Source organism: Pseudophryne corroboree, chromosome 5 (assembly GCF_028390025.1).
Source record: "Pseudophryne corroboree isolate aPseCor3 chromosome 5, aPseCor3.hap2, whole genome shotgun sequence".
NCBI classification, from domain to species: domain Eukaryota; kingdom Metazoa; phylum Chordata; class Amphibia; order Anura; family Myobatrachidae; genus Pseudophryne; species Pseudophryne corroboree.
In genome coordinates, this window is record NC_086448.1 from 587,253,498 (window position 1) to 587,269,824 (window position 16,327).

Genomic DNA, 16,327 nt, shown 5'->3' on the forward strand with positions numbered 1-16,327 from the left:
ATTTGAACCATTTAAAGTTACTGTTTGGAGAAATTACTAGAGAATTGTCTATATATGTATTCCGAAACAGTTTCTTTTATTTTAAGGATCTATATGTGAATCCCACTGTGGAGGTTTTCATTGTCAACAAATTTTTAACCTCTGTTGTACTACTATGTTATGTATGCTTTGTATTTTAGTCTGTGATGGCTGACATACCCCACGCTATTTAGATTTTTACTATATAGAGCCCTCTTTTCAGACAAAATTTTATATATGAGATTTTCTTCATCTAAATCAATTGGATTTAAAGTATTTTAGTCCATGTAAGTATGTAGGTGTGGAGTTAGACACTCTTCTATAATAGTTGGTGTTATTTAGATTTGTATTACACACCTTGTCTTTTAAATCAGTTTAGGTATGTTTAAGGACTTCTATACGATCATTATTGATGACTTTCTTTGCAAATTTTTGTGATTAAGGACCCTGATAGGGTTTGTTTACAGAAAAAGACTCACCAAGGTATGTTGTAATGGACTAACTCTATTAGTTTAAAAAGACCCTTTTTTTGCTAGTGAGGCCAACAAAAGAGTTTGTCTTTTTTCTTAGGTAGCTGTATGCTTATTGCCCTATATAAACTCCAATCTTGTGGTCCTGTCCTTTTTTTGTGGTAAGTGCTTATTATTAAACATCCACTTTTTTCCCCATTATATAAAATTTTAATTATTAAAGACATATATTTTCTCCCCTTTCACCTTTAAAGAATAACCCCGATGAAGTTGTTAAGATGAAACACGTAGGGTCTGTCAGCTATGAGTCACCAATCCAGATTGTGAAGATTCTCTCTTTTGAGCTCACACCTTGTGAAGGCGAGGGAGGATCTAATTTGCCATCTACACGATCTGGACTTCTCTCACTGATATACAAATTTTATTTCTGTACAACATTTTCATTGTGTATGGTAAATATTGTGTCAATAAACAAATAATTGGTACTAATTGGCCTCTATGGCCTTTTGTCTGGGTGATTTTCTGGTGAGGAAATATTTGTTACAGGATACAGTGTGAATAATCTCTTTAAGAATTCTCCAACCTACAGTCTGCACCCATTGGGTACATTGTTTGGAAGATTTGAAGAATAAATATTCAAGGAATATAGCGCACTTAGGAATTCTGTTTTATATATATATATATATATATTCTCAGATCTAAAAAGAAAGGTAAATGAAGAAGACAGGTAGACATACAAAGGGGGAGAAAAAGATGGCAGGCACACAATGCACAGATACACAATGGCATGGAGGCAAAGAGAGAAAGATGGAAACACAGCTGTACATATAAAAAACAAATCCACAAAGAGGGGGTGAGGAGAAAGGTACATACACAAACAGGAGACATATGAAGAGGAAATGGCTCAGAGGGAGGAAAGGGGGAGACACTGACATGGGAAGCGTAGAGGAGTAGCACAGTTAGAGAGCAAAGTGGATGGCAAAGATAGAAAGAAAGATGCTTGCACAGACAGCACAAGGGCTGACAGGATGGTGCAGACAGCACAAGGGCTGACAGGATGGTGCAGACAGCACAAGAGCAGAGAGGCTGGTGCAGACAGGACATGGGCAGAGAGGCTGGCACAGACAACACAAGGGCAGAGAGGCTGGCGCAGACATGATGGGCAGAAAGGCTGGCACTGAAAGAAGATGGGCAGAGTTGCTGATACTGAGAAAGGAAGGAAAGAGAGGCTGGCACAGAGGAGAGGAGAAAAGCAGAAGGCTGGCACAGAGGAGAGGAGAAAAGCAGAAGGCTGGCACAGAGGAGAAAAGTGCAGAGAAAGTCTGACACGGGCAGTAACAAAAAAAAGAGATTTAAAAAAAAGTACAGGAAGAAACGTACATGTTACAAGAGAAGCTGGTATGAGATCAGCGACAGGCAGCAAAGTGTGGTATCCTGGCATGTAACTGTACCTGAGTCAGCTGGACAGTCTTACAGTATGTGAGCCCTGTAGAAAACTGAAAGCCACCTGGAGCCACAGCAGCACGGGACAAATACAGGAGGGCAGGGAGAGCAAAGCAGGAGACACCTTGTAGACAAAGAAGCAGCCCGGCCACTCTTGCTAGCACACTCAGTGGCCAGGCAGCTTCTCCAACCTGTGTCCTGGCTGCCCGCTGAGGTGCGCAGCTCAAAGCTTGGAGGGAGAGGGGAATGGGACTGTGGCGCTGGGCACTTCTGGTGTTTAGGGGCGTCCTGCACCTGCGTACCATGGCAGCCCTGCATCTGTACCTGGTGGCTTTATTGGTATATGTCTAAACTGCATGACATGGATGCCAATTAATCAATGAAGAGGGGGTTTCTGGGTACTCAGAAACCCCCCTTCTGTGTGACACTGGGAGACAAGCAATAGAAGATCACTTAAGTAATTATTATTGCTCAGAATTCACTACAGAAGGAAAGGGGAAGTGGCCGTAAGTTGCAGGGCCAATCTTAAAAATTAGGTATATGAACTCTCAAAACTGAAAGTGGAAAAATCAATGGGACCAGAAGGGATACTAAAAGATCTTAAATGAGTGCTGGTTGCACCATTAACAGAATTATTCAACGATACACTAGATACAGGTGCAATTCCAGAGGACTTGAAAACAGGAATGCAGTAGTACTGCACAAAAGTGGAAGCAAGGAAAAGGCAAGTGACTACAGACCAGTGAGTCTTATGTCAGTAGCAGGGAAAGTAATAGAAACACTATTAAATGAAAAAGCTGTATCTGAAATCCAGCAACTTACATTAGCTTAAGGATCATGGATTTACTGGGGGAGATCATACCAAACCAATTTTTTTGACTCCATGACAAAAATAATCAAGATCAAGGGTGGGCTGTAGATGTAGTATATCTAGACTTTAGTAAGGCATTTGGCACAGTCCTATATCACAGACTGCTAAATAAATTTAAAAGCATGGAATTGTATTCCAAGATGGTTGAATGGTTAAGGACCTGCTTTCAAGATAGGAAACAGAAAGTTGTAGTAAATGAAGTGCAGTCTAAGGAGGGAAAGGTTACCAGTGTAGTACCCCATGGATCTGTACTTGGAACAGTGCTCTTTGATATCTTTGTTGGTAACATTGCAAATGGTATTGGAGGGCAAGTATGCATTTTTGTGGATAACACAAATATATGCAACAGGGTAGACACATGAGGAGGGGTAAAACAAATGATTGATGATCTAGGTAGACTCAATGAATGGTAACAAAATGTGGCAACTACAGTTTACCCGCTAAAAATGGCAAAATCGTGTATTTGGGTCTCAAAAATCCAAAGGCTAAATATAGAATCACGGTTACTATAATGGAATCTACTAAGGAGGAATGGGATCTACTGAAAGAGTTGCTATTAAATGTAAATTAAAGGCAGGGAAGCAATGTAATGAAGTAATGAAAAAGGCAAGTCAGGTGGTTTGTTGCATAGGAAGAGGAATCCGTGGCAAAAAATAATTAATAATGCCACTGTATAGGTCATTGCTATTGCCTCATCTGGAATACTATGTTCAATTCTGGAGACCTTATCTCCAAATGGATATAAATACATTAGAGAGTGTACAAAGAAGGGCAACTAAAATGGTGCATGGCCAACATAACAAAACTTACCTGGAATGACTAAAAGATCTTAACATGCATAGTTTGGAGCAGAGAAGGGAAAGGGGCGACATGACAGAAACTTTCAAATATTTTAAGAGTTTTAACAAGGTACAGGAGGGAGACATTCTTCAAAGGAAGAGAAGTACTAGAACCCGAAGACATATGCTAAAACTGGAGGGAGGTAGTTCAGGGGAAATTTGAGGAAAAATGACTTCACAGAAAGGTTAGTAGATGGGGCCGGATCAAGGCCTACTAGCACCCTGAGTGAGAAATTTTGAAATGCAGGAAATGTGGGTGTGAACTTTTATATTTTGATATCACACTATAAATATATATATTTTCACACCCCTGTCTACACACAATTAGCAGCCTTACACAAAACGCCCACAGTAGTGCTCCTTACACATGTTCCCAATGTAGTGTCAGATACACAACGTTCCAGTATAGTGCCAGATACATATATGCACCCAGTATTGCAGTGCCAGATAAACATATGCCCCCAATAGTGCCAGATACACATATGCTCCCAGCAGTGCCAGATACACATATGCCCCCCAAGGTCCAGTGCCAGGTACCCACATGCCCTCAATAATGCCAGATACACATATGCCCCCAGTAGTGCTGCTCACCAATGCTGCCGACTGGGCTCTGCTGCTCCCATTTCCAGGCACCGCTGCTGCTGTGTCTGAGAGGAGGAGAGCACAGTACACACCTCTCCTGCCCCTCAGTTCGGTCTCCGGTGGAAGGTATCTCAAGTCATTCAAAGCTTGTGGTCCGGCAATCAATAAGGAACCGCTGCTGCTGGTCCGCGAGGTCTTATTGGCTCACGTATTGGTGCCTGTTTAGAAATTGCAGAAGGCCACCCTTAGGAGTCTGTAACCCAGCGTGGCCGCTCCTAAAGAACGTGCCTCGAGTCCACCCTCTGTGGCATCTTAATTGCCCACCTGACTTAGCATCCCCCATCTCCTATAAGTAATGTAATGTCCCAGAACTGCTCCCCCCAGACCTAACAACCCCCTCCTCCTTTATAATATCATGTCACAGAACTACCCCTCAAACCTAACAACTCCACTTCCCTTGTAATTAATATTATGTCTCAGAACTATTCCCCATACCTAACACCTTAAGTAATTATTTTTGCTCAGAATTCACTACAGAAGGAAAGGGGAAATGGCCGTAAGTTGCAGAGCCAATCTTAAAAATTAGCTATATGAACTCTCAAAACTGAAAGTGGAAAAATCAATGGGACCAGATGGGATACAGCTAAGGATACTAAAAGATCTTAAATGAGTGCTGGTTGCACCATTAACAGAATTATTCAACGATACACTAGATACAGGTGCAATTCCAGAGGACTTGAAAACAGGAATGCAGTAGTACTGCACAAAAGTGGAAGCAAGGAAAAGGCAAGTGACTACAGACCAGTGAGTCTTATGTCAGTAGCAGGGAAAGTAATAGAAACGCTATTAAATGAAAAAGCTGTATCTGAAATCCAGCAACTTACATTATCTTAAGGATCATGGATTTACTGGGGGAGATCATACCAAACCAATTTTTTTGACTCCATGACAAAAATAATCAAGATCAAGAGTGGGCTGTAGATGTAGTATATCTAGACTTTAGTAAGGCATTTGGCACAGTCCTATATCACAGACTGCTAAATAAATTTAAAAGCATGGAATTGTATTCCAAGATGGTTGAATGGTTAAGGACCTGCTTTCAAGATAGGAAACAGAAAGTTGTAGTAAATGAAGTGCAGTCTAAGGAGGGAAAGGTTACCAGTGTAGTACCCCATGGATCTGTACTTGGAACAGTGCTCTTTGATATCTTTGTTGGTAACATTGCAAATGGTATTGGAGGGCAAGTATGCATTTTTGTGGATAACACAAATATATGCAACAGGGTAGACACATGAGGAGGGGTAAAACAAATGATTGATGATCTAGGTAGACTCAATGAATGGTAACAAAATGTGGCAACTACAGTTTACCCGCTAAAAATGGCAAAATCGTGTATTTGGGTCTCAAAAATCCAAAGGCTAAATATAGAATCACAGTTACTATAATGGAATCTACTAAGGAGGAATGGGATCTACTGAAAGAGTTGCTATTAAATGTAAATTTAAGGCAGGGAAGCAATGTAATGAAGCAATGAAAAAGGCAAGTCAGGTGGTTTGTTGCATAGGAAGAGGAATCCGTGGCAAAAAATAATTAATAATACCACTGTATAGGTCATTGCTATTGCCTCATCTGGAATACTATGTTCAATTCTGGAGACCTTATCTCCAAATGGATATAAATACATTAGAGAGTGTACAAAGAAGGGCAACTAAAATGGTGCATGGCCAACATAACAAAACTTACCTGGAATGACTAAAAGATCTTAACATGCATAGTTTGGAGCAGAGAAGGGAAAGGGGTGACATGACAGAAACTTTCAAATATTTTAAGAGTTTTAACAAGGTACAGGAGGGAGACATTCTTCAAAGGAAGAGAAGTACTAGAACCCGAGGACATATGCTAAAACTGGAGGGAGGTAGTTCAGGGGAAATTTGAGGAAAAATTACTTCACAGAAAGGTTAGTAGATGGGGCCGGATCAAGGCCTACTAGCACCCTGAGTGAGAAATTTTGAAATGCAGGAAATGTGGGTGTGAACTTTTATATTTTGATATCACACTATAAATATATATATTTTCACACCCCTGTCTACACACAATTAGCAGCCTTACACAAAACGCCCACAGTAGTGCTCCTTACACATGTTCCCAATGTAGTGTCAGATACACAACGTTCCAGTATAGTGCCAGATACATATATGCACCCAGTATTGCAGTGCCAGATAAACATATGCCCCCAATAGTGCCAGATACACATATGCTCCCAGCAGTGCCAGATACACATATGCCCCCCAAGGTCCAGTGCCAGGTACCCACATGCCCTCAATAGTGCCAGATACACATATGCCCCCAGTAGTGCTGCTCACCGATGCTGCCGACTGGGCTCTGCTGCTCTCATTTCCAGGCACCGCTGCTGCTGTGTCTGAGAGGAGGAGAGCACAGTACACACCTCTCCTGCCCCTCAGTTCGGTCTCCGGTGGAAGGTATCTCAATTCATTCAAAGCTTGTGGTCCGGCAATCAATAAGGAACCGCTGCTGCTGGTCCGCGAGGTCTTATTGGCTCACGTACTGGTGCCTGTTTTGAAATTGCAGAAGGCCACCCTTAGGAGTCCGTAACCCAGCGTGGCCGCTCCTAAAGAACGTGCCTCGAGCCCACCCTCTGTGGCATCTTAATTGCCCACCTGACTTAGCATCCCCCATCTCCTATAAGTAATGTAATGTCCCAGAACTGCTCCCCCCAGACCTAACTAACATGTCACCGAACTACCCCTTAAACCTAACAACTCCACTTCCCTTGTAATTAATATTATGTCTCAGAACTATCCCCCATACCTAACACCTCCCTCCTACTTTATGTAATACCATGTCCCAGAACTACCCCTAGACTTAAAAATCCCCCTTCTTCCTTTAATTAATATTATGTCCCAGAACTGCCCCCCAGCCTGAAAACCCCCCTCCTCTTTTAATTCATATGATTTTTCTGAACTTTCCCACCTATAATAAAACTTCCTTCCTCCTTTAATATTATGTCCCAGAACTGAACCCCTCCCAGAATGAAACCCCATCCTTCTGTAATTATGCCCTACCAATGTACCCCCAAGCATGAAACCCACCATCCTCCTTTAATTAATATTATTTCCCAAAACTGCCCACCTAAGCATGAAAACCCTCCTCCTCCCTCAAATAAAATCAGATCCCATAACTGTACCATATACTTAATAAACCCCCCTTCTCCTTCAATAAAAAATATGCCCCAACTTCTATGCCCTCCACGGAGTAAATATGCTTTTCATAAGAGACCACCTCAGATCTATGGGGGCAGATGATCAGATCTACTCATCCTCCTCCTGCTGCTGTGCAGTGATCACTTCTGTCCACTTCTGTCTCCATCTCTCTCTCTCTCTCTCTCTCTCTCTCTCTCTCTCTCTCTCTCTCTCATCCTCACTGATTGGCTGCTTCACTGCAGTTTCTACTGATTGGTGGATAGCTCCAGCCATCCACCAATCAGCATTTAGATACTCCCACAAATGTGATTGGTGGATGGCCAGAAACATCAACCAATGGAAAATGCTAGCAGCCTGCCCTGTAGTCGGTGTATTGGTGTAGTGAGAAGCTGCACAGGCTGCTCTGCCGCCGATACGCTGCGAGTGTCAGGAGTGACATGATTGGTGTTGCAGCCAGGAAGTACGGGCAGGGAATGTTGTGGCCTGTTTACTAGCTGCAGCCAAAAACCCTTAATGGTGGTAAGAAATCTGTGTGCCCATTAAGGGTGGGGCCCCGCGCGGCCGCACGTGTCAAACGTGCCTGGAGCCGGCCCTGGTAGTGGATAAGTGGTCTGGTCAGGTAGAGGTCTGGGAATGCACAGTTCAACAGTCTCTGATTATCAGTAGAGGCAGGTGACCATAATTAGGACGGGGAATATGGAGAGTGCCTAGTGCAGGACTAGCATAAGAAGTCTATGTAGAGATACAGTACTTGCAACTACTGTATAACAGCTGATAGCTGCAGCACAAAGGACAATGGGGATTTGAACTGACACTCTTATGTGGAGGGTTTACACAGCAGCATATACAGTAGTATACTGGACACTGTGACAAGCATCCAGCAATGATGACTGTCTCAGAGTAAAGGTCCGTATTAACGGGCAGATGTGCCAGAGATATGTGCTGAACATGTGGGGGGGATGGGGGGGCTGCTCATTTCACCCAGCGGGTGAAATGAGTGACCTGCTAGATTGAGCCTACATGCAGGCCAATCTAGCACCAGCGATAGCGATGCGTGGGGCTGCACATCGCTATCGCTGTGGGGGGTACACACGGAGAGATCATTCTTAAAATCTAAGCAATCTAGTCAGATTGCTTAGATTTTAGGCTGGGATCGCTCCGTGAGTACCCCCACACAGGAACGCACTGGAAACTTGGGAGAGAACCTTACAAAAGTGACTGACACTATGAGTAACACTGGAATTGTGGAGCCAACTCTGGAACATTATCACTTAAGAAGCTAGATTGCAGACTAGAGCAGATGTTTTCTGGGAAGGAGCAATTTCTAGGGAGAGATTATATGTAGGCCACTGGACTCATGTTCAGGACTCGGGCCCAGAAGTGATTGGGAAGCAATCAGCTGACTGAGGTCAAGATGGTGATGTGAATTCAAACAGTTTTTGTCAGCAACATACCATGGAACACATCCAGGCATTTTGGGAGACAGCTAGACTGCCATGAAGTGACCGTGCTGGGTACGGTAATGGGGGGGCACCAGTCTGGTGTGTGAAAATATGCTCTCCAATCCTAAATGTTACATCTAGGTTTAGAAGAGACTAAGCAGACTTTGTTACTAGGTCCATGCATCTTTACCTGATGAAGGATTCTAACATCCGAAAGGCTTTGCACAGAGGCCATGAGGGGGACATAAAGGCACTGCAGACTCCAACGCTTGGACTCACTCTCTCACAAACTGACTGTGGTGGTGCCGAGCTGTTTTGCCCAGGACTACAGAATGCTACTAGCGTAGCCCACGGCAGCACCTAAAAAGTGTGAGAAAAAGACAGCACCCTGTCCTCCAGAAATTGTTGCATTTTTATTATATGTATTTTTATTGTATGTATTTTAATTGTGTCTTAAACTGTATTTTCCAATAAATTTATGTTATCTATATGATCCCCTACCTTATTCCATTCTTCAGTGTTAAAGGGGTCATGTTTGAACTATTAAGGAACATTAACCTATGAAATTAGCGCCTACTGTCTATTCACAATATCTTGCTACTCTCCATTTGAAAGTTGGCGTTTCTTTTTATTTGTGGACACAAGGCTACTTACCTCAAAGGCTCAAAATGGGCACCTACACTTCTTTTTATTTTTCATTATGTCCATGCATTACAGTGGATATGCTTAGTATGGGTAGTGTGTCTATTTCTCATGCAGGAGAGAGACAATATGCTTCATCTACATGGCTGTAACTAGGTGTGTGCAGATTGTGCTGCCACACATAGCGCTGCATGGTAGGGAGCGCTCTTGGCAGCACTTGTCAATTATCTGTTTTAATTAATTCACTTTTAGCTCCCCCTTTTTTGAAGCCCAGCATCTCATCAACACCCCCTGTTTCCTAACCCCACCCCTCCTGTCGCTAATACTTATACAGAATTCATGGACTTGACTTGATAGCTCTTTGTTGTCCAGTCCCACTGTTCTTTATTACATTTTAGGTTGCTGATGTGCCTGGATTTCCAACCTGTTGCCTATGGCATTGCAGTCGGACACTCTATTCATTGAGCTATCTGCCCTTGCAAAGAAAGCTAGATAATTCCAAGCTGGAGCAGAGCCGACCCTATAGGCAATTGCTTAGGGCAATCTGAAAAGGCTTAGGGCAATCTTCAAAGGCTTAGGGCATCTGGACAGGTCTGAGCAGTGGGTGCAAGGAGTGCACTTGCTATTGGGCCCAGATGCTTAGGGAGCCCCATGGCACTGTTCAGACTTTTTTTGTCACTGCAAGTTGTGTGCAGTGGCTGGCTAGGGTAGGCAGTGCTCCACGCTGCCTCTGTTTACCGCCATTCAGTAGGACCCAGTTCACGCCCCCATAACAACAGGATTTTTTTGGATGCAGATCACAGAGGTAAGGTAAGCTCTTTACAGGTCAGTAGCAGCACAGCCAGCCCAGCTTGCAAGAACTCCAGTGGTGCCCACCCATCCCTCCCTCCCTCCCTCTCATCCCCATACTGAGCTCTGGTGGTGCTCCTCATCCCCACACTGAGCTCAGGTGGTGCCCCCTATCCCCTGGTCCCTCCCATCTCCAATCTACACACACTGAATTCCGGTGCCACCCCCTCCCTCCCATCCCCACACTCTGCACACTGAGATCCGGTAACATCTCCCTCCCTCCCATCCCTACACTACACACACTGGCAGCAAATATAGTTGCCAACTAACCTCTTCTTCCCCCATGATGAGATATTTGCTATAGTAAAAGAAATCGGTACATTTTTATACATTGGGCTCTGCTACAGGTGGAGAATTGTTTATGTTCTGAAGCATTGTATATGATGTGGAGCATTGTATGTGGTGCTGCAATACACCTATGATGTGCCCACTGACAAACCCAATTTTTCCCTATAATGTGGACACTGAGCACCTGGCAGCCACCCACCAGCTCCCCCCTTCCTCCAGTATCTCCTTGTCACCCACTGCCTCTCTCTGTAACCGTCTTTCTGTCACCCTCTTTCTGTCACCCACTTTCTCCCTGTCACTACTGTAATAAAATGCAGGTGTGCTGATAAGATATACAGAAGTGTCCTCATACACTACTGCCACAGTTGGTCAACCAAATACCCCTTTTCAGTACACCAGGTCCCGTGTGACTCATCTTCTGCCAAGTTGATATTTTTTGTTTTTTCCCTTGAATGTGTTTCTTAGTCACAATGTGATGTAATAAATCTGTTTCAAGAGACTGCACTGAATAATTTTATATGCAACACATGTACATCTGTGTGGAAATGAGTCAGAGGGGTAAATTTACTAAGATTCGTATTTTCCCGTTTCAGGTCAAAGTTCAATCACGAATGACATCGAAAGTGTAAAACTGCAACTTTTTGAATTTATTACGCCTAATTTACTAAGCTGTCGTATTCGGATTTTTCATTTGTTCCGATGTCGATGTCATTCGTGTTTTTTTCCCGTTTTTTACGGCAGTGATTAGCAAAACACTGCCGACTTTATCACAATGAATCTCGGCCGGATCTGTGTGATCCGTGCTGGGGTTCATTTTTTTTTTTTTTAAATAAACACTGTAAAACTTTAAAAAAAATTGCGTGGGGTCCCCCCTCCTAAGCATAACCAGCCTCGGACTCTTTGAGCCGATCCTGGTTGCAGAAATATGGGAATAAAAATGACATGGGTTCCCCCATATTTAAGCAACCAGCATCGGGCTCTGCGCCTGGTCCTGGTTCCAAAAATACGGGGGACAAAAAGAGTAGGGGTCCCCCGTATTTTTAAAACCAGCACCGGGCTCCACTAGCTGGACAGATAATGCCACAGCCGGGGGTCACTTTTATATAGTGCCCTGCGGCCGTGGCATCAAAAATCCAACTAGTCACCCCTGGCCGGGGTACCCTGGGGGAGTGGGGACCCCTTCAATCAAGGGGTCCCCCCCTTAGCCACCCAAGGGCCAGGGGTGAAGCCCGAGGCTGTCCCCCCCATCCAATTGGCTGTGGATGGGGGGCTGATAGCCTTTTGTGAAAATGAAAAGATATTGTTTTCAGTAGCAGTACTACAAGGCCCAGCAAGCCTCCCCCGCATGCTGGTACTTGGAGAACCACAAGTACCAGCATGCGGCGGAAAAACGGGCCCGCTGGTACCTGTAGTACTATTACTAAAAAAATACCCAAAAAAAGACAAGACACACACACCGTGAAAGTAAAGATTTATTACATACATGCACACAAACATACATACATACTTACCTTATGTTCACACGCAGGTCGGTCCTCTTCTCCAGTAGAATCCAAGGGGTACCTGTTGAATAAATTCTACTCACCAGATCCAGGGTCCCAGGGTCCTCGGGGCAACCATTTGTAATCCAGGTACTTGAATAAAATAACAAAACGGATACCCGAGCCACGAACTGAAAGGGGCCCCATGTTTTCACATGGGACTCCTTTCCCCGAATGCCAGAAACCCACTCTGACTTCTGTCTAAGTGGGTTTCTTCAGCCAATCAGGGAGCGCCACGTTGTAGCACTCTCCTGATCGGCTGTGTGCTCCTGTACTGAGTGACAGGCGGCACACGGCAGTGTTACAATGTAGCGCCTATGCGCTCCATTGTAACCAATGGTGTGAACTTTCTGCTCAGCGGTGACGTCACTTTAGGTCAACCGCAGGGCAGAAAGTTCCCACCATTGGTTACAATGGAGCGCATAGGCGCTACATTGTAACACTGCCGTGTGCCGCCTGTCACTCAGTACAGGAGCACACAGCCGATCAGGAGAGTGCTACAACGTGGCGCTCCCTGATTGGCTGAAGAAACCCACTTAGACAGAAGTCAGAGTGGGTTTCTGGCATTCGGGAAAAGGAGTCCCATGTGAAAACATGGGGCCCCTTTCAGTTCGTGGCTCGGGTATCCGTTTTGTTATTTTATTCAAGTACCTGGATTACAAATGGTTGCCCCGAGGACCCTGGGACCCTGGATCTGGTGAGTAGAATTTATTCAACAGGTACCCCTTGGATTCTACTGGAGAAGAGGACCGACCTGCGTGTGAACATAAGGTAAGTATGTATGTATGTTTGTGTGCATGTATGTAATAAATCTTTACTTTCACGGTGTGTGTGTCTTGTCTTTTTTTGGGTATTTTTTTAGTAGTAGTACTACAGGTACCAGCGGGCCCGTTTCTCCGCCGCATGCTGGTACTTGTGGTTCTCCAAGTACCAGCATGCGGGGGAGGCTTGCTGGGACTTGTAGTACTGCTACTAAAAACAATATCTTTTCATTTTCACAAAAGGCTATCAGCCCCCCATCCGCAGCCAATTGGATGGGGGGGACAGCCTCGGGCTTCACCCCTGGCCCTTGGGTGGCTGGGGGGGGGACCCCTTGATTGAAGGGGTCCCCACTCCCCCAGGGTACCCCGGCCAGGGGTGACTAGTTGGATATTTGATGCCACGGCCGCAGGGCACTATATAAAAGTGACCCCCGGCTGTGGCATTATCTGTCCAGCTAGTGGAGCCCGGTGCTGGTTTTAAAAATACGGGGGACCCCTACTCTTTTTGTCCCCCGTATTTTTGGAACCAGGACCAGGCGCAGAGCCTGATGCTGGTTGCTTAAATATGGGGGAATCCCTGTCAATTTTTTCACCATATTTCTGCAACCAGGATCGGCTCAAAGAGCCCGAGGCTGGTTATGCTTAGGAGGGGGGACCCCACGCAATTTTTTTTGAGAAAATAATCACTTTCCCACCCCTTCCCACTGATATACATGCACGGATCTCATGGATCCCTGCATGCCTATACAATCACGGTAAAAAAAAGCAGGTCTGTTTTTTTTAAGCACTTTTTTACGAGTTGTAATTTTTCACGGCAGTGTTTGGGTTTTTTTTTGCTTTGCACTTCTTAGTAAATTACCGAGATTCATAGTTAAACAGCCGCGTTTTGACCGATGGTGTATTCATTTGTATTTTTTTTGTTGGACTTCCAAAAAATTACGAATGCCCTCATCACTGCCGTGATTATTGCTTAGTAAATTACCGAGATGACACTTTGATGAAAAAACGGCATCTCGGTCAAAATCGGGACCTTAGTAAATATACCCCAGAATCTGTATACAAAGTGCAACAATGCAGAGGCTGTAGTGTTTTTCATGCCCTCCCACTTCTTGTCATGATATAGTATATAAGATTAGATCCCATTATGCTTCATCTGTGACTTTGTACATACAGTAGTTAAAAGTCATTCCCATGCAGTTAGTCACAGCTGTTTTTTCGCTATATCTGTGGTGCACATAAGAAGCAAATTTAAAGGATAATTTGCTATGCTACAGTGCACAGTGTGGATCACTTGCACTGGGTGTCTCATGCCACATGTTTTATTGAGGTTAGGTGTATGAGGACACATCTGTATTAAAGTTTACAATTAATAGAAGATTCAGGTAGGCATTCACTATCAAATTTTATGTATTCTTTTTTTTATATTATTTGCCCGTAGCTTCGCTGGTGTTGATGTTTGTTATTGCTCAGCAGAACTAATTTTACAAAGACACTAGTGCCATCTATTATGGTGATGTATATTTTATATTGTATACATTGATAACAAAATTTCTGTGTAAACAATATTTGCAGTTTTTCCTTGATAACACAAAAAGATGCGTGGTATTACTAACTCATGAGCAAGCCACATAAAGATGCCTATAGGAGAAGCAGCTGGTCCTGAGATTAATGCCTCCAGCCCTGAGCAAGTACCCCTGTGATTTGTTGATCATCATGGTGAAGCAGACACTTACAGGAAACTGCTGGGGATTGAATTGAAAAGGTTGGGGATTGTTGGGGATAAGGGGTATACATGGTATAAACACAGTCTCACCTGCACCACATCCCATTAGATTATCTGCCTCAATTAGGTTCCTCTGCAGAGCAGTCACTTTAATTCAGGTTCCATTGCATAACTTGGCTGTCATCAAGTTCCACAGAATCATGAGCAGAACATCAACTTTCAGTATGCCGACTGTCAAGCATCTGGTTTTTCATTTATTGCTCCACTCCCTGATGTCACTTCGACATCATGCATACCTTAGTTTCTTTCTACTGTAGGTCACTAAACTATACAATCATGAAAACACAATCCAAATTCATCCAGTAGAATTTGCATAATGCTGGAATGAGCAGACAAACAAACAAACAAACAAACAAACAAACAGGAAGATAACAATTCTGATATATATTTTTTTGTCTCCATAGTTCATAAACAGTCCATGGAGATATATTTCTACGAAAAAAAATTGCTATGTATAGAGACAACCCTTGCAGTTTTAGTAGACACATAGATAACACATTTGCTCATCTTTGGGGTTTTTTAAACTTTAACCTAAAGAAAAAGTGGCAGCTACCAAATACAAAATAAACAGCTTGATCAATAATGTTAAGAAGACATCATGTTCCTTGCTTTGAAAAAATGTTACATTTTGGTGCTAGCTCTCACAGCATACACTGAATACATCAGACATGTAAGCAGTAATTATAAGGAAGTGATAACTCAGGAAGGTAAAGCACGTTGCTTTAAATCTGGATGTGCTTTAACAGCATGACAGCCTTTTTTCAGTAAGAACAACTGCCATGGTGTGCTTTTCTTCAACAAATGGCTTGTCAGTGGGAGCTAAAACTAAATCTGGTCATCTCTAGAACTTTATCAACACATCGATTAATCCAAAATTCACTACGGGAGACAAAGACCTTCAGAAAAAGTTTTACTAGACCGGCATGAAAATGATTGAGAAATATATAAGCAAAATACACAGCATGCATGCCTTAAATGACTTGATTTAAAATACGTGCAAAGATATAATAAGTTTGCTAATGTAAATACTGCTTCGAACACTTTAATGAATTATGTGTTTATATCAGGAAACATACCTACTGTATAGTACTATTAATAACTTCTCCCATGTTTTAAACAGCAAAATGTTCCTAGTATTATGTTCTGTTCCAGTACAATGCAATAGTTTTAATGCAAATAAAATGTACATAGTTTGTATAGATAAAGATTAATTAGACCTTATTTTTTCTTTTATAAAAATTTTTTGTGTACTCTTAAATTTTACTGTACGTTTAACACCCTGCTCTTTCAACATGTAGAAATTATTACAGCTATGTTTTTTCATAAAATTAATCCGACGGAATTCCTGTAAGGAGATATTTGGTTGTTTGCTTCATCATCCAACAAAATAGTGAGCTTTGTGCACCTTATTTTGGGACTTATATAAAGATGTACACAAATTCTGATGCATTGATTTCTAGTAATTTCTAGTAAATTTTAACCACCTCACAGCTTACAATATTCACTTCATCAATGTTGGCCAAAGACTGCAGCAAGCTGGTTGGTTAAAGTAAGCAATATAACAATGGCAGTTTTTA

General features: G+C 43.0%; 1 long non-coding RNA gene across 1 annotated transcript; it reads left to right on the plus strand.

Moving 5' to 3' along the window:
- Positions 1-397: 397 nt before the first annotated feature.
- On the plus strand, positions 398-947 carry LOC134929240 (uncharacterized). The gene is made up of 3 exons (XR_010178407.1): positions 398-501; positions 589-649; positions 743-947. It is a non-coding gene; the product is annotated as an uncharacterized LOC134929240 (long non-coding RNA).
- The last annotated feature ends 15,380 nt before the right edge of the window (positions 948-16,327 follow it).